General features: G+C 51.7%; 1 protein-coding gene across 4 annotated transcripts in view; it reads right to left on the bottom strand.

Moving 5' to 3' along the window:
- Positions 1 to 16,089, bottom strand: part of IL4R (interleukin 4 receptor) — a 50,641-nt gene extending 34,552 nt beyond the window's left edge. For 2 of the 4 annotated variants that reach the window (XM_043454954.1, XM_043454953.1), the window contains exon 1: positions 15,958 to 16,089. The gene's annotated coding sequence lies outside the window, so the exon portion shown is untranslated. Of the gene's footprint in view, positions 1 to 304; positions 623 to 10,213; positions 10,542 to 15,957 lie in introns of those variants that run through there. The other 2 variants (XM_043454956.1, XM_043454955.1) reach the window with 2 other exon arrangements.
- Positions 16,090 to 20,381: the final 4,292 nt, after the last annotated feature.

Below are 20,381 nucleotides of genomic sequence, written 5' to 3'. Positions count from 1 at the left end.
TGATGAGGCCACAGAGGCAGAGAGGTTAGGGCACTTGCTTGTGGGCACAGAGCTAGGATCTGAACCCAGGCAATCTCACTCCAGAACCCATGCACCTAACCACTGCCTTTCGAAACACAGTTCCTGAAGCCCTGGCATGCGGCGTTACCAGTCCCGCTGGCCAGAGAGGAAGCCTGAAGCCTTGAGAGGGCAAGTGACAAAGCCAAGGTCACGGAGTTAGGAAGCAGCAGAGTCGGGGGAAGCCTGAGCCAAGAAGACAGCAGAAGCACCCAGAGTGTGCCGGCGGGAGACACGCTTAACTCACTCTTTTGATCAAATGTCAGAAGCCAGCAGGGGCATGGGAGCCACCCGTCCTGAGCCCAGAGGGGTGCACAGGCCTCCTACTCCTCTTTCCTCTCTTGGCTGCAGACCCAGTGGAGGGAGGGGTGGCGGTGGAGGGGGTGGATCAGTGGACAGGATACAGCCAGCCCCGTGACAAGAGGCACGTGCAGAGAGAGCCCAGGACAGCAGGGCCTCGGGGGGCCCTCCCCCGGGAGCTGCTGACCCCTGAGACGCCACAATCTGAAGCCAGCCGGCAGCTTCCCTTGCTCTCCGGGGCAGCTGAGCCGGTCTGGCAGGGGGCCAGGAGGGAAGGGAAGACACAGCCTTCCCAGAACTGCTGCCCAGCGAGGGTTCCCGGAACCAGTGGCCGCATCAGCTGCCCCACCCAAAACAGAGGCTGGCCAGGCCAGGGCTCCAAGGTGACCTGGCCTCTGCCTGCCTGCCCCACTCCCAACCCGAGAGGGGAGGGGAGGGGGCGCTGCTGGAGGGCTGCCTCTGCTGCCACCAGGAGCAAGAACCGGATACCTGCCAGGCTCCCTGTGTACCTACTGTGTGCTCCTGTCCTCACCAGGCTCTCCATGTACCTACTGTGTGCTCTTGTCCTCACCAGGCTCCCCATATACCTACTGTGTGCTCCTGTCCTCACCAGGCTCCATGTGCCTACAGTGTGCTGCTGTCCTCACCAGGCTCCCTGTGTACCTACTGTGTGCTCCTGTCCTCACCAGGCTCTCCATGTACCTACTGTGTGCTCCCGTCCTCACCAGGCTCCATGTGCCTACTGTGTGCTGCTGTCCTCACCAGGCTCCCCATATACCTACTGTGTGCTCCTGTCCTCACCAGGCTCCCCGTGTACCTACTGTGTGCTCCCGTCCTCACCAGGCTCCCCGTGTACCTACTGTGTGCTCCCATCCCCACCCACTCGCCTGTGCCCCAAGTATTCTTTTTTTTTCTTTCATTTTCATTTATTATTTTTGGCTGTGCTGAGTCTTCATCGCTGCTCGGGCGCTTTCTCTAGTTGCAGCAAGCATGGGCTACTCTTCATTGTGGTGTGTGGGCTTCTTACTGTGGTGGCTTCTCTTTGTACGTGTGCGGGCTTCGGGACCTGTGGCACACGCGCTTAGCTGCTCCGCAGCATGTGGAATCTTCCCGGACCAGGGATTGAACCTGCATCCCCTGCACTGGCGGGCAGAGTCTCATCCACTATGCTACCGTGGAAGTCCTGCCCCATGTATTCTCGTTGCAGTTGCTTTCTTAGCACTTACTATCTGCCAGCGCCCACAGGTGTGGAAAAGGACTTCATTCATTCATTCACTTCTTCCTCCTTGCCTTTAACAAATATTTGAGCCAGAAGAAAAGTTACTGGAGGGTCGGGGGCACAGAGGTGAGACTATCAAAGGCTCCCTCTGGCCGGAGGGGAGGAGTCAAGGGCAGAAGCAAGGGCCCCATGAAGAGGCTGCTGGACTAGCCCAGGTACCAGGTGTCAGGTGTGCCAGGGTTGTAGGGCAGAAGAGGTAAGAATGGGTTAAATTCTAGATCTGATTTGAAGGTAGAGTCAACAGGCTTTGCTGACAGAATGGAGTTTGAGGGCTGGGCCACAGAAAAGGGGATTAGAAGGAGTAAAAAAAAAATGATTCCAAGGGACTTCTCTGGTGGTCACAGTGCTTAAGAATCCATCTGCCAATGCAGGGGACGTGAGGTTGATCCCTGGTCCGGGAAGATCCCACAGTGCCGTGGGGCAACTAAGCCCGTGTGCCACGATTACTGCAGCCCACGCTCTGCAACAAGACAAACCACCACAATGAGGGGCCTCACTGTGCACCGCGACAAAGAGTAGCCTCCGAGGGCAGCAACAAAGACCCAGCACAGTCAATACATAAACAAGCACATAAATAAATAATTCTTATAAAGTGACCCTGAGGGCTTTGGCCTGAGCCATTGGAAGGACGGAGGTGCCACCCACCAAGATGGAGTGGACTGAGGTCAGGCACCATCAGATACGTAGGAGGCTGTGAGGATGGAGTTGTCAGTGCTGAGAGGCGGGGAAGGTCCCCATGGTCCCACAGGGTCGGTGGGGGCGGGCAGCGTGGGTAAGTGAACAAGAATCCCCCAGGGGAGAGGCGGCGGTGTGTGGAGAGGAAGGAAGAACGTGCCCCAGAAGGCACGTGGCCACGCCAGGGCAGGGAACCTGCCTCACCCTCTGTAAGGAGACAGCTAGCTCAGTGCTCGGCACAAAGCAGGAACTCCATAAATGAGCGTGTGTACTTGACTTTATTCCTGTTTTTACACTGATACAGTGCTTCCTTAGAGACAGGCGCAGATCTAGGATGCTTAAGGACCCCTGTGAGATGAATACAATGATGAAACCCATTTTATAGTTTCTGAAGGAGCCTAAGAGAAGGAGGGTGTGGTCCGTTTCCCATCCCACAAGATAGGCCCTGGGCTGCAGCGATGGATAAGGGTCACTGAGGATGAGAGCAGTGAAATCAGCAGGGCTGGAGGACAACACTGTCTACCACGGATGGTAAGCAATTCAGACCCCATCCCCAAGACAGAAGGGAGCCACTGGAGGCTATTAAGCAGGAGGGGAGCTGCTTTCCAGAAAGTTCACTCTGACCTGTGTGTGAATGACCACAGGAGCAGCTGACAGAGGAGCGGGTACTGCCGGAGCTGCAGAAAAACAGGCAGCACCAGCTCTGTCTGGGAGGTGGACATGGCAGAACCTGGTGATGCCTAGTGGCTGGGAGCTGGGAGCGGCAGGTGGCCTTGGGCTGGGGCATGGGTGGATGGATGGATGGTGGGGGGATGCCGGGAAGAGGTGTGGTGTTGGTGAGTCCAAATGGGTGATGGACCCAGGAGGCATCCAGGAGACAGTATGTCCTAGCAGCCTGGAGCTCAGAGAGAAACTCACGCTGGAGGAGACAGGTTTGTGGGTCATCAGCTGTAGCTCAAACCCAGGGTTTGCTGTGCAGAGTAAGACACAGCCGCATCTGAGGGGCAGGGGAGGGTGGGTGACTGTGGACCTCTTTCATGGGACTCGCTTGGGCCAGACTCCCAGAGTGAGGGTCACCATCTCAGGGACAGGCTGGCATCCTACTCCAACAGCCACTTTATGTCAACGTGGACATTCAGGTTGGCTGTGGACACATTGAGTCCAAGTGTCCACAGGAGAGGCATCTGGGTGTCTCCACCTAGCATTCTGGAAGCCACGTCCATCCTCAGAAGGTACCAGTGCCCCCCAGGAAGGAAGCTGAGACTGAGGGACCTGCATGCAGACATCGCCTGCTGAGGCCTAACGGCCAGCCTCCATCACTCTACAAGCCCTTCTCCTGCTTCGTGTCTCTGCCCGCACTTACTTCTCATAGCTTATCACTCACGCACGCCTGCTGTGCACGGTCCAACCCCCCTCCCCACCCCGAGAAAGCCAGCTCCTACAAGGCCAGAGGTTATGCCCACCCTGTTCGCTGCTAGAGCCCTACAGCCTAGCACAGGGCCTGGCACACAGCAGGTGGTGTTCCAGAGATATTTGCTGAATGGAAGAATGAATGAATAAATGCCCCTGGCTGTGTGCAGTGAGGTCTGGCCAGCCAACCCTGATGGAGGCAGGGATCCAACTCCCAGAACTGGTGTTTTCTGCCTTTCACTGCTGGATAAACACTGACCAATCCAGGCTCAGAGTCTCCTTGAATACCCCGATGCAGGCACCACACAGATCTTGGCCATCCCAGAGGGGAGGAGGGGGCTGACCTCCCAAGAGCTGGTAATTGAGGCATTATCATGATTAGTGCTCACTGCCCTGAGACACAGATACAAGATGTCTGGAGCTCTGGATGCTGATTAGATTTTGGCCGTCTTAGTGATAGTCACGGCTCCTGGTGCACCTCCTTCCTAAGGTCACCAGAAGTCACCATGATTTCCCCCAGTTCCTTGAGTCTTTAGAGATCAGGCCCTGGGCCCCTCTGCCCATAGGCCCACGCTTCTTCCCCAGCTGAGGAACATGGAGGGTGCAACTATTATCATTCCCTTTGTAGACAGGGGGAAACTGAGACCCAGAGAGGTTCAGAAACCTGCCTGAGGATGTACAGCTAGTCAGCGGTGGGCCTGGGAAGTGAACCCAGATCTTCTGAGTCACAGTACAACACCTGGCCTACAGGAAGCAGCCATAAATTCACTCTTTTTATATGCCACTCTGCTTTCTTCTCCCAGCAAGCCCCGTGTGGAAGATGTGGTCAAACCTCCCTTGCACAGAAGAGGAAACCAAGGCTCAGAGGGGTTCAGTAATAGTCCCAAGGAAGTGATGAGATAGAATTTGACCAGGATTCCCAGGTGGCGTAGTGGTGAAGAATTTGCCAGTCAATGCAGGAGACACAAGGGACGTGGGTTCGATCCCAGGTCAGGAAGATCCCCTGGGGTAGGAAATCGCAACCCACTCCAGTATTCTTGCCTGCAAAATTCCATGCACAGAAGAGCCTGACAGGCTACAGTCCATGGGATCACAAAGAATTGGATATGACTGAGCGCACACACGCGCACACACTGTTTGCCCAGCCCTTGCAAGGAGCATGTCTCAACAGTGACCAGGACTTTGCCCCCTAGGCAAACCTTGTCTGCAGACAGGTGGGGTTGGGGGTGGGGTTCTCCTTGGAGTTCTTTCTGTTGTCTCATCCCTAATCATTCTTGGCCTGGTCAGGGAAACCCGTCAGTCCTGTGGGGCGACCCATGTGGGCAGGGACCCCAGAGCACCTAAGACATGGAAGCTTAACTCGGAGCATGGCTCGGCACAGACTGACTGGGAGACCTCGGCAAGCTGGGGTCCTTGGAGACCACAGAGCCTCAGTCTCTTTATCTGTGAAAGGAGAGCAGGACCACGTTGCCTCCTGGGGTGGTTGAGGAGAGGCAAAGGGACCATGGCTGGCACGGCTGGGCAGAGAGGCTTAGGGCAGGGCTGATGGAACAGGTGACAGAGCCCATCTCCCAACGCCAAGTGACCACTCTGCAACCCTGAGTACACGGCAGATGCCGGGACACACAGATGGGGTCTCAGAGTACAGGCTGAGCGAAGGAAGCTGGGCTTGGAAGGGCGATATGTGCTCCATTTAGATAAAGCCCGAAAGGAGACAAACCAATCTTGGGGTTAGTGATTGGGATGGTGTCCTGGGAGAGGGTGGGGCGGGAAAGAAACTTCTGGGGGAGGTGCTGGTCACGCTTCATTTCTTGATCAGGTGATACGTGCTCATGTTTACTTTCTGAAGCTGGGCCCTCACCTGCATGTACATTGCAATAAAAAGGAAAAGGAAAAAAAAAAAAAAGGATGAGATGGAAAGGAAGAGAGCAGAGGAGAGTGTATGAGGTGATCAGGGTATGTCAGCGAAGGTCCCAGAACAGCCAGTTCTCAGGGCTGGTGGATCCCCAAAAACCCTGGAGTCCACAGCTATTAAGACCACAGGTCCCTCGAGGCCTTTGCACAGCACCATCAACACTCTGGCTACTTGCCCCCAGTGACGGGGCACTCACTCCCTCTGGGGGCAGCTTCCAGCCACCTCTCGTGGCCACGGAGAGTCACCTCCCCCAGCGTCAACTCAAACATCTAAGAGACTTCAGACGCACGACCTCAGAGAGTAGAGAGGGACAGTGGTGGGCGCATGTCCAGCCCTACCAGGCAGCCGCCCACCACTCTGCTTTACACCACATACGTGAAGGCCTAGGCATCACTAGGACTCTCGATTTTCCACAAGAAGGTAGAAATCCAGATTTTTATGTATATTACTTTGATTTTTAAAAACCACACACCACATTTGTGATCCCCTTTGGCTTACAACCACCAGTTGATGTCCTCATGCGGTGGGGGTGGGGGGGCTGCCGCAGGGCGGTTTGTGTGCTGAGATGTCAGGACCCCCAACAAGAGGAAAGGAGCAATAGGTGAGACCCCCTGCACCTTCCCTAAGCTCTGGCACCCCCAAACGTTCCCTTCCTTCTGTCCCTCTGGGATGCAGTTGTCATGGTGATGAGAGGAAGCAGGGCAAGAGGCACACCATCACCGCCTGCTCTTGTGTGGCTGAGCTGCAACACTTTGTCAGTGAGGAATTCCAAAATTTTGCAATCCCCACTGCTTTCCTCCTCAGCGGGGGCAGACAAGAGGAGGTCAAAGAACAGTCCTTACAGCCTCCCCGCCCCGCCCCACCCTCCCCGATGTGCCATAGGCTCCCCACTTCCCTCGGGCCATTTCCTCTGCCTCTGGGTGCCCTCCACCTCCGCACCCTCACAATGTTCCTGGCCAAACTCTACCTCTTTCCTCTGCCCACTTCACAGCTCTGCCCGTCTCTCTGTCCCAATATCCTCTCCATTCTCATAAAGGGTGAGGCATGCCTGTCATTTCTCTGTCTTTCCAGACTAAAAGTCCTCCAGGGCAAGTATTGTGTCTTACTCATCCTGTCTCTTTGCAAACACGGGACTCAGCCAACCAATGCCTGCGAAACTGAAGCTGTCGGCTGCCTCATCATGGGTGAGTTCCTCCCTCCAGGCCTTTGTACATGCCATTCTCACTGCCCGGAATGCTGGTCAATATTTACACCCAGTGACTCATATGAGTACAGGTATGTTTACAAGGTCTTTCATATTCACTATGTTATTATTTTCACAAAAACCCTAGAGAAGGGCAAAGCAAGTCATATCCCCATTTTATGGTTTAGGAAATTGAGGCCCAAAGAGGGAAAATGACTTGCCCAAGATTGCTGAGCAAGTGAGTTGCAGAGCTGAGACTAAGATGCAAGTTTTGTTTTGCTTTTTTTTTTTTTTTAAAACTCATCTGGGTACCAGAGCAGCGTCAAAAAAAAAAAAAGTCCGACGACTTTAGAGGGGAAGAAAAGAAAACAATTGGAAAATTAGTCAAGGAAAATGCAAATAAAGATAACAGGTATAGAAATATTATTGTTGTTGTTGTTTGTTGTTGTTTAGCCGCCAAGTCATGTCCGACTCTTTTGCGACTCCACAGACTGCAGTGTACCCGCCAGTCTCCTGTGTCCATGGGATTTCCCAGGCAAGAATACTGGAGTGGGTTTCCTTCTCTACTTCCTTCTCCAGGGGATCTTTCCGAACCCAAGGATCAAACCCGTGTCTCCTGCATTGGCCGGTGGATTCTTTACCATTGGGTCCTATTAATACTGAATAAAATGGATTTCAAGACATCAAAGTATTAAAAGAGAGAAAGGTAGCCCTTTTATACTGATAAAAGGAGCAACTCACCAGGAAGGTGTAAAAGTCATGAACTCTCTTCTATTCATACGTTCTATTTACACGCGCCAGAAAACAAAGCTTCCAAAAACAAAGCAAAAAACTAAGGGCTTCCCTGGCCGGCCAGTGGTTAAGAATCTGCCTTGCAGTGTGGGGGATGTGGGCTGAATCCCGGTCAGGGAACTAAGGTCCCCCGTGTCTTGGAGCAACGAAGCCTGTGTGCCACAATCAGTGAGCCTGCATGCCACAACGAGAGCGCCTGGGTGCTTGTGCTGCGACGAAAGATCTAAAACTTGATATAGCTAAATAAATATCTTTTAAAAGACACAAAAAGCTGAGAGCAGGTCAAGGAAAAATGAACAGAGCTCCCGTGATAGTTGGAGATGAAGCAGGTAGAGAAAGCTACATGAAAAACATGAAAAATACAAATAAGATAATTAGTAAACATGACCTAGATAGATATATTTTTAGAACTTTATACCCAGCCAGAAATACACATCCTTTCAACTACGAGAGGAACAGACAAAAAGACTGATCAGAAAATCCTACAAAGAAGATCTTGACAAATTTTCCATCACTGATGTCATAGAAGCTACAAATATTGACCACTATGCCACAGAAATCAACCACCAAAATATAACTTAAAAATTCCATCCACCTTAAAAAACTATAAACATAGAACAATTTAACCGAAAAAGAAATTATAAACTATTTCAGTAGTGAATGACTTTGTGTAACAAAAACTGTGTAATAGTCATAGCCGTACTTAGAAAAAATTATAGCTTGAGGTAGATTTATTAGGAAACAAGAAAAACTGAGAACAATTGTTAGCCACAAACAAGGAGTCTCAGAAAGGAAGAAACCCTTATTGATAGCAGCTCATGTAGAAGAGGGGCTTCCTGGGTGGCTCAGAGGTAAAGAATCTGCCTACAATTCGGGAGACCCAGGTTCAATCCCTGGGTTGGGAGGATCCCCTGGAGAAGGAAATGGCAATCCACTCCAGTATCCTTGTCTGAGAAATCTGATGGACAGTGGAGCCTGGTGGGCTACAGTCCATAGGGGTGCAAAAGAGTCGGTCACTACTCAGTGACTAAACAGTAGAAGGGAATTCTGGAGGATTTAGCTGACAAATCCAATACCAACCCCAAGTGCTATGTGGCCACTACAAAGTAGGACTGCGGGTGGTATCAACAGAGGTATGGGTTCCAGACCAAGGAGGTGATAGTCTCCCTCCTTTCTGACGGGGGCAGGCTTTGGGAGAGGCAATGGTTTGTATGTGGGGCTCCGACCAAGTGGGTCATGTACAAAGCCATTTGAACAGGAAGAATGACAATGAATTATGGCTGTGTTGTCTGAATGACAGAACCATTAAGGGGACTTCCTTGGTGGTCCAGTGGCTAAGACTCCATGCTCCCAATGCAGGGGGCCCAGGTTCGATCCCCTATCAGGGAACTAGATCCCACATGCCACAAGTAAGACCCGGTGCAGCCAAATAAATAAATACACAAATGTTTTTTAAAAAGAAAAAGAGAGAACCATTGGACTGGATTGGAGGGCAATGTCTACAACCTCCAAGGAGCAGAACAAAAACTAGAAAGTGAAAACTCCTGGAGAGCTGAGCTGGCTAACTCCCAGGAAACATCTTCTCCTAGTTAGAGCTGTCCGACAGCAGGAATCTGGCTTCTAGAAGGCCTACTCCCCAGAAGCAAGACTGCTGGGAGGCCAGGGGCGGGGGTCGGTCTGCAGGCTTGGAAGGCTGCCCCCGCAGAGGACTGGCATCCCTCCTCTCCCTCTCCGGAGAAGTTCCATTTCCTCTTTTAAAAAGACAAAACACTTTTCTGGCTGTTTCAGGAAACCCTCAGCCTTTCCACAGTTCTCCAAAACAGTCCTTGGTGACTACACTCCCTTATTTCTAACCAAGAAACCTAGTTCTTTTAAACTCTGTTCCGTGGGCTGGACAGCTCAGAATAGTGGTTAAACTTTGCATACTTTTCCAGCCCCGGATTTGAAACCAGATTCTGCCACTTCTGAGCTGCGTTGCCAGGTTAAGTCTCTTCCCTGAGCCTCAGTTTCCGCCCCAGGGAAACGGGGAGACACCCATGCGTCTACCTGCCTCCATGTACCACGATGCCTGATGGAGGAGTCGGTCCCCCACTGCCTGCACCCCCACTGTGTCCCCTCTGCTTTAAGGTGCCCTCCCTGTCTGCCATGCTGGGGAGGATGCTCACCGGCAAAATAATCTGTAAAATGATCTGCACAATGATCGGATCACCTGTGATCTCGAGCCTGGCCTGACCACGTGCACAAAGGTTATCCATGGCAGGTAAGCACTAACAGTGGATGGTGACAGGTGGGCCTTTAGCATTTGAATAGTTTGCATGATGTGCTTAAACACAGTAGTAAAAGCTGAGGACCCTGGAGTTGTCGGATTCACAGCTGTGTGACTCCCAGACAAGTTACTAAATCTGCTGCCCTGTCTTTTTTTTATATATCTGTAAAATCTGGATAAGAGCAGTCCCCACCTTGTACGGTTTTGGCACAAGATGAATGAGGCAATGCAGGTGTCTGGCTCCCGCTGGCCTTTCTGACCTCTCTCCCCTCCCCTCTTCCCCTTGTTTCAATTCCGTCCAACCACATCAGCTTCCCTGTGCTGAGTCAGACATACCTCAGGGCCTTTGCACTTGCTGTTCCTTCTGCCGGGATCACTCTTTCCCCTTTCTATTTCAGGTCTTAGCTCAAAAGTCACCTCCTCCGCTAGACAGCCAGCCCCACGAGGACCCTGGCTTCTGTGTCAGTTGCTGCTGTGTCCACAGCCTCCACACGCTTGCTGAGTTGAGTGCAAGCAGCAAGCCCCACGCAGGCACTCGAGACGGCATGCGTGCCTGTCACTTTTAGCTTTCCAAACAGGATCTGCAGGCCGGAGGCTGTTAGTCCCTTCACAGTCCTGTTGCTCAGAACACCTCCTCCTTTTCAGGAAATCTGTTCCACCAAACCCTGGAGGGCCAGGCTTCTCCTCCCGTCACCAGGATCTGTCTCCTCCCTCTCTCCTGGAGGGAGAAGGAGGGAGACTCAGACACCAGCTCAGAGCGTGAGCTTGCCCAGTGAGTCATAGCTCCCACTCCTGCTTTGGTGAAGATCTGGATTTCTTAAGTGCTAACGAGGAGGTGAAGAGGCCTGAGGGGGCCCCAAGAATGAGAATGAGTCAGTCGGAGGCAAACCCGAAACCTCAGAGGCATCACCACTTCTTGGAAAGGCACAGATGTGCGCATGTAGAACAGTGCACCCAGAGTGGGGGCAAGTGGCAGGCCCGGAAGTGGGGCCGGTGGGCTGGACAAGACCTTTTATAGCATCCTCTGTGGTTTCCTCCATCTGGCCCACTCCTCCAGGGCCCCTTGGCCTTCTAAATGTGCCTTCTCAGAGAGGCTCCTCCAGCTCCGCCCGCATCCTGCTCTACTTTCTTCTGACCACTGTCTCTATGGGACACGACACGACACTGCAGAAGACATGTCCTCCCGCAGCCCAGGCGCATTTCCAAATTCAGAATTACTCAGATTAGAGAAAGGTCATCTTGTATAAAATATACCACCCGTCATAAGGATCCCTGCCCCGCACGGGGCCCGAGGAGCACCCTGTGATCAATCACATGTGCATCTCTGCAGCAAGACACACGAGCCTTCACACCATGGGGAAGAAATGAAGACTCCAAACAGCCTCATGTTTAGTTCATGTCAGGTCTTGCTTCCAACTGAGTGATGAGAACACTTCCGGTTTTCAGAGCTTGTGGATTTCGAATGCTAGATAAGGAGTGACCCACTCCAGTACTCTTGCCTGGAAAACCCCATGGACGGAGGAGCCTGGTAGGCTGCAGTCCATGGGGTCGCTAAGAGTCGGACACGACTGAGAGACTTCACTTTCACTTCTCACTTTCATGCATTGGAGAAGGAAATGGCAACCCACTCCAGTGTTCTTGCCTGGAGAATCCCAGGGACGGGGGAGCCTGGTGGGCTGCCGTCTATGGGGTCGCACAGAGTGGGACACGACTGACTCGACTTAGCAGCAGCAGCAGCAGCAGAGAAGGAGTGTAGCTCTGTGCGTGTGTGTTTGTGTACCGCTTGTTTTCACAATTCGAAGTCAAATTCCTGGAGGACGAGGACTCTGTGCCAGTCCTCTGGCACCTTGCCTGGCATGCGCGTGTGTATGACTAAGTCGCTTCAGTCGTGTCCAACTCTTTGTGACCCTATGGACTGGGTAGCCCACCAGGCTCCTCTGTCCAGGGGATTCTCCAGGCAAGAACACCTGGAAAGCCCTGCCTGGCACACAGGTGCCCAATAAATATCCGAAGAAGAAATGAATGAGAAAGTCGGGAGCTGGATGTGAAGAAGTGACTCTGTCCTCACTGGGGAGAGAAACAGCAATCACAGAGCCATGGGCAAGGTCTCTCCAAACAATCGTCTCACAAATGCTGTCCCTCCCCCCTCCAAATACCCATTTTACTGACAAGCAAACTGAGGCTGAGAGGTTAAGCAACTTCCTCCAGATCCCACAGACAGGAAGAGCAAGTTCACAATTGAATCTGGGGCCCCTAACTTTAAACCTGTGCCCTTCTCTCTGCCTCAGGCTCAGAGAAGCAAGGCAACAGGGAATACAGCCCATCAGATGCAGGGTCCCGTGGTCTGTCCAGGACCCCCCCGCCTCCACTGGGGTCCTCCCATCCACATTCTTAACAGGGCAAGTTTGGACAACGTCTAGGCAAGCCATCAGCCTCTCTTCTAGCCGAGCCAAGGGAAATCGGGTCAAACAACTCTGGGCATGTCTCTGGCCCTAAGGAATGCTCCCAAAGATGTCCCTTTCAGCCACCCCAGCAGACTGGCATGATGGGAAAGGACACAGGTTGGGAAGGAAAGCAGGTTCAAATCCCGCTACCTATCACTCCCACATATGCAACCTTAGGCAAGGCTACTGGCACATCTCTGAATCTTGGTTTTCTTACCTGTAAAATGGGTGGGTAGACTCAATGTCTGGAGAAGGCAAAGGCACCCCACTCCAGTACTCTTGCCTGGAAAATCCCATGGACGGAGGAGCCTGGTAGGTTGCAGTCCATGGGGTCGCTAAGAGTCGGACACGACTAAGCGACTTCCCTTTCACTTTTCACTTTCATGCATTGGAGAAGGAAATGGCAACCTGCTCCAGGGTTCTTGTCTGGAGAATCCCAGGGACGGGAGCCTGATGGGGAGTCTATGGGGTTGCAGAGAGTCAGACACGGCTGAAGCAACTCAGCAGCAGCAGCAGCCTCAATGCCATCCAATGGGAGTCATTTATTTGCTTAACAAATACACAGTGCTTACCGCACACCAGGCACTGTTCTGTATGCCTGACGCTTATGAATTCAATTCATCACTACAAAAGGTGTAAAGTAGATATAATAATTTCACAAATGGGGAAACTAAGGTCCTGAGACAGTGGCTCCGTAAGAAGTAGCACATGGACATCCCTGTTCAGTGCTTAAGAAGCCGCCTGTCAGTGCAGAAGACATGGGTTTGATCCCTGGTCCGGGAAGATCTCACATACTGCAGAGCAACTAAGCCTATGCACCACAACTATTGAGCCTGTGCTCTACAGCCTGAAAGTTAAAATGAAGGTGAAGTTGCTTGGTCCTGTCCGACTCTTTGCAACCCCATGGACTGTAGCCTCCCAGGCTCCTCCATCCATGGGATTTTTCCAGGCAAGAGTACTGGAGTGGGTTGCTAGTAGCCGCAGTTACTGAGCCCACACTCCACAACCACTGAAGCCCGTGCGCCTAGAGCCCGTGCTCCGCTATAAGAGAAGCCACCACGATGAGAAGCCCTCACACTGCAACAAAGAGTAGCCCCTGCTCTCACAACTAGAGAAAGCCCTCGCAGCTCAGCCATAAATAATAAATAAATAGAAGAATGATCAGAGCCAGCATTTGAACCTGGGCGACCTGGCTCCAGAGTCCATGCTCTACCTCCAAGCTATACGTCTTGACAGGTGACAACAGACAGGAACACTGACTGTGGATGTATTGTGTGTTGGAAATTGCGCTAGGGAGATTATAAAACATGATGTCATTAACAACTCACAAAAGCTCAGTTTTACAAATGTGAGGAAATGAAACACCCAGGGGGCTTGTGTCTCTGGCTCCACTCCCAGGTGCCATCAAGGGCAGTGGGCATTTGATCCCGAACTCTCTCCTCTGAACTCTCTCCTCCATCCGGGGGTAGGGATCGGGGGTGGGGGAGCTTGAGAAAAGGAGGTCCAGGAAACGGTCTTTCTTCTCACATCCCTGATACTTCGTCTCAGCTCTTTTTTCTGGACCTGAGCACCAGGAAATTGTGAATGCCTTCGGGGACAGTTCCTGTCTGCCTGGGCTTTCTGCAACCGTGGGCTTTAGTTGTACAGATTTCTGTACAGTAAAGCGCATCAGTCACTGAGTCACTGCCCAGAATTTGGAAATGCTCAGGTCATCCTGGACCTGCTGGGAACTGAGTGTGTTGTAATCCGGGCTACAGGCTAGTGCTTCTCCCTCCCTGCGAACTTCCCAAAGCCTCCCCCAAGATTTGACTCTAGATATCCAGGGTGGGGGTCCAGGAATCTGCATTGTGATTTTTATGGTTTGGGCAAAAGTAAAACACATTGGCCTACACTCCTCTCATGGCATGCAAGGCCTTTCATGACATGTCCCACCTTTCCATCCATCACTGGCTTTTCCCCCTTTCCCCCCAGTCCCTGCACGACCCCTTAGCCTTTATCTATGCTGTTCCCACTGCTCAGCATGCTGCTGCTGCCTCTCATTCTACATCTACCAAGCTCCCCCACTTCTCTCCCAGGGCTGGCTCACAGGCCCCTGCTCCACGAAGTCCGTCCCATTGCCTCATGAAGGTTGATCACCCTCACCGTATGCTTCCTCTCTTTCTCAGAGCTCCCCCCTGCCCCCACAGCCCCTTCACCCAGGGGGAGCTCCTTGAAGGCACACACCAGCGCCCTGAACAGCACTCAAACAGTGCCCAGTGGGAGCCCAGTGAGGGCGAGTGAGTGAATGAATGGCTGGGGTAGGTCATCCCCCTTTCCACATCTCATCAGGCTCATCTGTACTCACGGTGGGTCTAGCTGAGTTCAAGTGGCCTTTGCAGGACTCTGCAATGCCCTGACTGTGAGGGAAACCCACACTAACATAAACCCGAGCCTCAGTTTCCCCACTGAACTTGAGGATTTTCATAAAGGCTCTGATGTCCCAGCAAATGCCTGGTGTTCCTTAAAGGCCACCCATAGGGGAAGAGCTGCAGGGGAGGGGTCACACCTCACAGAGGGCAAATGCCAGGGTTTCAACAGGGTAAGTGCTGGCCTGGGGGGGTGATCTGTGAATCTTAGCAGCAGGCATCGAGTTTGCTGGTCCCCAGTGTCTCCTGATTAAAAGAAATACAGATTTTTTTGTTCAAGGAAAAGAAGAAGGAGAAGAATCATCTAGATTCTGGGATTTACTGAATCTGAACCTCACCAAAAAAAGCCTGGGAATGTGCACCTTAATAGAATCCCCCGGAGAATGTGTTCATAAAATAGTTTGACAAATTCTGTTGTTTTGTGTACGGCTCTGGCACCAGCCAGAATGACTGGGTCTGAATCCTGCTCCGCACTTGCCTTGTGGGCATCAGCTTGGGCAAATCATTAAAGCTGCCTCTGCCTCAGCAGTCCTCATCTGCAAAATGGCCACAATAGGCACAGAGCACCAACCAGAAAGGCTATTTTGAGATTTAACTCGGAACAAATTCAATGTTCAGGACAGACCTGTACAACGTAAGTTCCAGCAAATGTTCGCTATTATTGGGCCCATCTAGTATTCAAATAAGGAGAGCAAAGGTCGAAAGGCCTAGTTTCACTCGATTCTTTGATCCAGTCTCCAACTTCAGAGTTTTCAAGAACTTTCCCCACCTATTCTCTCCCCGGAATCTTCACCAACTTCCTGTGCGCGGGCTGGGAGTGAATGCCCAGAGAAGAACCGGGAGGGGAGTCGGGGAGGGGAGGGGAGTCGGGGCGGGGGGTGGGGGTGGGGGTGGCGACCCAAGATCTGTCTCACCGCCACGCTCAAGACGCTCCCAAGCACCCCAAGAGGCCGCCCCTCTGATTCGTTAGGGACAGGTGCGTTTGTGGGCGCGCCGGGTGTTCGAGCACCCAGGACTAGCCTCCCCAGCCCCGCTTCAGCTGCGCCGGGCCGAACGGACTGAGTCGCCGCAGCCCCGCTCGCCAAGAAGAGCCGGCAGGTGGGAGATCCCCGCTGGGGATCGAGTGATCCCGGGGTCCCCGCCGCCGGCAGCCCAGAGCTCTCCGGGCCGCCGCGACATGCTCGGGCCGATTCCCCCCACCTCCCATCCGTACGCGGGCGCCGGGTCCTACCTGCGCGCTCCGGGTCCATTCGCCGCGCCAGCCCCAGAGCGGGAAGTAGGGGACCCCCCGGGAGGCCGTCCCAGGCCTGGCCGAGCCGCGCGGGGCTTTCCTGGGCGCCGGGCGAGCCCGCCCCGCTTCCTGCGCCCCGCCCCCTGCCCGCCCATTGGCCTGCGCCGCCCCGCCCCGCGCACCCCGCGCACCCCGCGCTCCCCTGGGCGCCCTCCGGGTGGGGCCGCCGCGGGTTCAGGCAGCGTCCCTGTTCCCTCAGTCCCCGCAGTCCGAGGGGCTTCCGATCTCTCCAGGAAGCGATCCCAGCGCCTGGGCCCCGCGGCCACCGGAGGTCACACCCCAGCCAACAGAACTCCGCAGGGCTTCCCCTCCTTTCGGAATAAAATCCCAGCTCCCGGATTTGGCATCAGCCGGTCCGTCGCCCCGGCCCCTGCCATTCCCGCTGAGGCCCCCAGCTGCCTCTCTCCGCAAGAGGGCAGGTGCATTCAGGATTGGGGGGCTGGGCATCTTGAAGCCTGCTCCCTTTTCCGACAAGCCCAACTTCTCCTGAATGCGGATGTGTTCTTCCCTTCAACAAATGTTTTCGGAGCGCCTACCATATGCCGGATTCCAGAAAATTTTAGATAGTAAAACGGTTCTTCAATCAGTAGTTAGTACCGTCTGGCAGCCCCCTTTCTAAGGCCCTGCATATATTAATATTAACCGCCAGCTACCCTGTGAGGGAGCTATAGTGCTGTCCCCCAGCTTTTTAGATGGGAAAACCGAGGCACAGAGCCTTTGTGGGGAAACTTGTTCAGAATCATGCGGCCAGTGTGGGGTTCGAACCCAGGCACCATGGATCACTAATCCCTTAAAAGCAACATCGTAAAAGTGGTGATGGAGCCCAGAAGGTAGGGGGAAAACAGTAAATGAATAAAATATTTCAGGTAACAAGAGATACCAAGAAGAGAGTAAAACAGAGAGAGACCTGTCTCCTTCCCAGGGGTGAGAGATTTGAGCTTCGAGCCTAAGGAGGACACGGGCTAGACTAGTTTAGAAGGGGGAATAGCCAGTGCAAAAGTCTGGGGATAGGAACCAATTTAGCAGGTTGGAGGAATTGCCTGGAGGTCAGATTGACTGGAGAACCCTCAGGAGGGGAGAGGGGAAGAAGGTCAGGTCGGAGGTATGCAGACTTAAGCTGGACAGTGCCAAGGTCCCTTTGTAAACCTGAAACCTTTTGCTCCGTCTTGGTGTCTCTGAGTTTGTGCGTGGCTCAGGTGGTAAAAGAATCTGTGCATCTGCCTGCAATGAGGGAATCCCAGGTTCAGTCCCTGTGTCGGGAAGATCCCTTGGAGAAGGGAATGGCAACCCAACTCAATATTCTTGCCTGGAGAATTCCATGGACAGAGGAGCCTGGCGGGCTACAGCCCACGGGGTTGCAAAGAATTGGACATGACTGAGCCACTAGCATTTATCCAGAGATGGCAGAAGTCTCACTTTAGAAATGTATGGCCTGAGCTCTCTGCCATCCTCTCCTCCCAAACTGGACTCCCACCCTGTTTTCTGCATCTTTAAGCCCTCTTCTCCCTTCCCTAGCTTCTACCAGATGGACTGTGTCTGCGCACTAACCCCTCTGCTTACTATGGGACTCCAGGCAAAGTGGATCAGGCCCTGTACCTCAGCTCCCATGTCTGCAAAGTGGGGATGACCACAGGCCCCACTTCCTATGGTCTGAAATGCATGAAAAGTGCTTGGAGCAATGCCAGGCACATATCAGGTGCTGAATAAATGTACATTGCTGTTCTGATCAGAAGGAAGATGAGAAAGAAGCCAATTTAGAGCCTGCTCCCTCTGCCTGTTTGCTTGGTTGTGAAATGGGGTAAAAATAGCACTGAAGGGAATTTCCTTATGGTCCAGTGGCTAAGACTACACACTCCCAATGCAGGCGGGCAGAGGTTTGATCCCTGGATGGGGAACTAAATCCCATATGCCGCAACTAAGAGTTTGCATGCTGCATCTAAGATCCGGGACAGTCAAATAAATAAATAGAAATAAAAGTAAATATTTAAAAAATAGCACTTAACAGATAGGAAAGGCAGAGGTAGACATGATTGGATGTGAAGATATTGGGAAATCTAGAGAAAGGGAATGGGCTTCCCATATGGCGCTTGTGGTAAAGAACCCACCTGCTAATGCAGGAGATGTAAGAGACACAGGTTCAATCCCTGGGTTGGGAAGATCTCCTAGAGGAGGGCATGGCAACTCACTCCAGTATTCTTGCTGGGAGAATCCCATGGACAGAGGAGCCCACTGGGCGACATAGGGTCCATCTGGTTGCAAAGAGTCAGACATGACCGAAGTGACTTAGCACGCAGAACAGAGGAAGGGAATATGGGAATTCTTCATACTTGCCACTTTTCTGTAGGTCCGAAATTATGTCAAAATAAAGAGCTAATGAAAACAGGGCACTGTCCTGAAGCTCTAGAGAGATAATAAATGTAAAGTTTGCCGTCTTGCATCCAGTTGCACTATTCGGGGTCCTGCTGAGCTGCCTGAGTTTTATTAGTGGCTACTCTGTGTCAGGCCTTGGAGGGGGTCTGGAGACCCCAAAGGAATAAAAACTCTGGTCCTCTACCCAGGCAGTTGCCAGGTTTGGTCTCAACACGAGCTCAGCTCACACTGCATCATATTACCTGTTTCCAATCCTGTCTTTCAGGTTTAAAACCATTTAAAATTTGTTTAGAATTTTTCTGTAGATTTCACAAAAAATGAATACATAGGGAGCTCCCATATACCCTCTCCTCTGTGCATAATTTCCCCTATTAGCAACATAACTTGCTTTAATGCAGTACGTTGGTAACAATTAGTGACCTGGTATTTTTACATTATTATCAACTAAAGGGTGCTGTTTACATTAAGGTTCACACTTGCTTTCCTTTTTCTTTCATTTAAAAACATTTTCAATTGGAGGATAATTGCTTTACAATGTTGTGTTGGCTTCTAGTGTACAACAACGTGAATCAGCCCTAGGCATATATATATATATATATATATATATATATCTCCTCCTTCTTGAGCCTCCCTCCCACCACCCCCATCCCACCCCTCTAAGTCATCACAGTCCAAGAGGTCGCAAAGAGTCAGACACTACTGAAGTGACTTAGCAGCAGCGGCAGCAATGTATATATTTTAATGCTACTCTCTCAATTTGTCCCACCTTCTCCTCCCCTCACTGAGTCCACAGGTCTATTCTCTATGTTTGCATCTCTATTCCTGCCCTGCAAGTGGGCTCAACAGTACCATTTTTCTTGATTTCATATGTATGCGTTAATATATGATACTAGTTTTTCCCTTTCTGACTTACTTCGCCCTGTACAACAGGCTCTAGGTTCATCCGTTTCAGTTCAACTGACTCAAATTCATTCCTTTTTTAAGGCTGAGTAATATACCACTGTGTATATGTACAACATATACAATTTTTTCTGTCGATGGAAAAAGGTTGGTTGTTGTAAATTGTAAATATTTGCAATGTTTGCAAATATTGTAAATAGTGCTGTAGTGAACATTGGGGTACATGTGTCTTTTCGAATTATGGTTTTGTCAGGGTATATGCCCAGTAGTAGGATTGCTCTTGAGCAGTTCTATGGGTTTTGACAAACGCATAATGACTTCTTTCCACTCATGCGTGTGTGTGTGCCTGTGTGTGAAGTCCTTTCAGTCGTGTCCGACTCTGCAACCCCTTGGACTTAGCCTGCTAGGCTCCTCTGTCCACGGAATTCTCCACGCAAGAACACTGGAGTGGGTAGCCATTCCCTTCTCCAGGAGATCTTCCCAACCCTGGGACTGAACCTGGGATTTCCTCATTGAAGGCAGATTCTTTACCCTCTGAGCCATTAGGGAAGCCCATCCACTCATATAGCAACATAAAGTAGAGTTTCACCTTCCTGAAAATGTCCTAGGCTTCGCCTCATCCTCTTCCTCCTGAACCTTGGGAGCCATTGATCTTTTTACTGTCCCTATAGTTTTGCTTTTTTCAGAATGTCATATAGTTGGAATCTGACAGTATATAGCCTCTTTAAGACTGGCTTCTTTCCTTTAGTAATATGCATTTAAGGCTCCCCCAGGTCTTTTCCTGGCTTGATACCTCATTTCTTTTTAGCCCTGAATAATAATATTCCATTGTCTGGAGGTACACTGTTCATTTAGCTATTCACCGATGGAAAGACTCCTTGATTGCTTTCAGTTTTTGACAAGTATGAATAAAGCTGCTACAAACACTTGTGTGCAGGTTTTTGTGTGGACATGTTTTCAACTCCTTTGGGTAACTATGGAGTGTGACTGTTAAGCCCATATGGTAAAAATATTTATTTTTGTAAGAACCTGCCAAACTCTCTTCCAAAGTGGCTCAGTCATTTTGCATTTCCTTCAGTAATACATGCGAGTTC

This window comes from Cervus canadensis, chromosome 32 (assembly GCF_019320065.1).
Source record: "Cervus canadensis isolate Bull #8, Minnesota chromosome 32, ASM1932006v1, whole genome shotgun sequence".
Taxonomy (NCBI): domain Eukaryota; kingdom Metazoa; phylum Chordata; class Mammalia; order Artiodactyla; family Cervidae; genus Cervus; species Cervus canadensis.
This window is presented reverse-complemented; position numbering and strand designations above follow the sequence as displayed.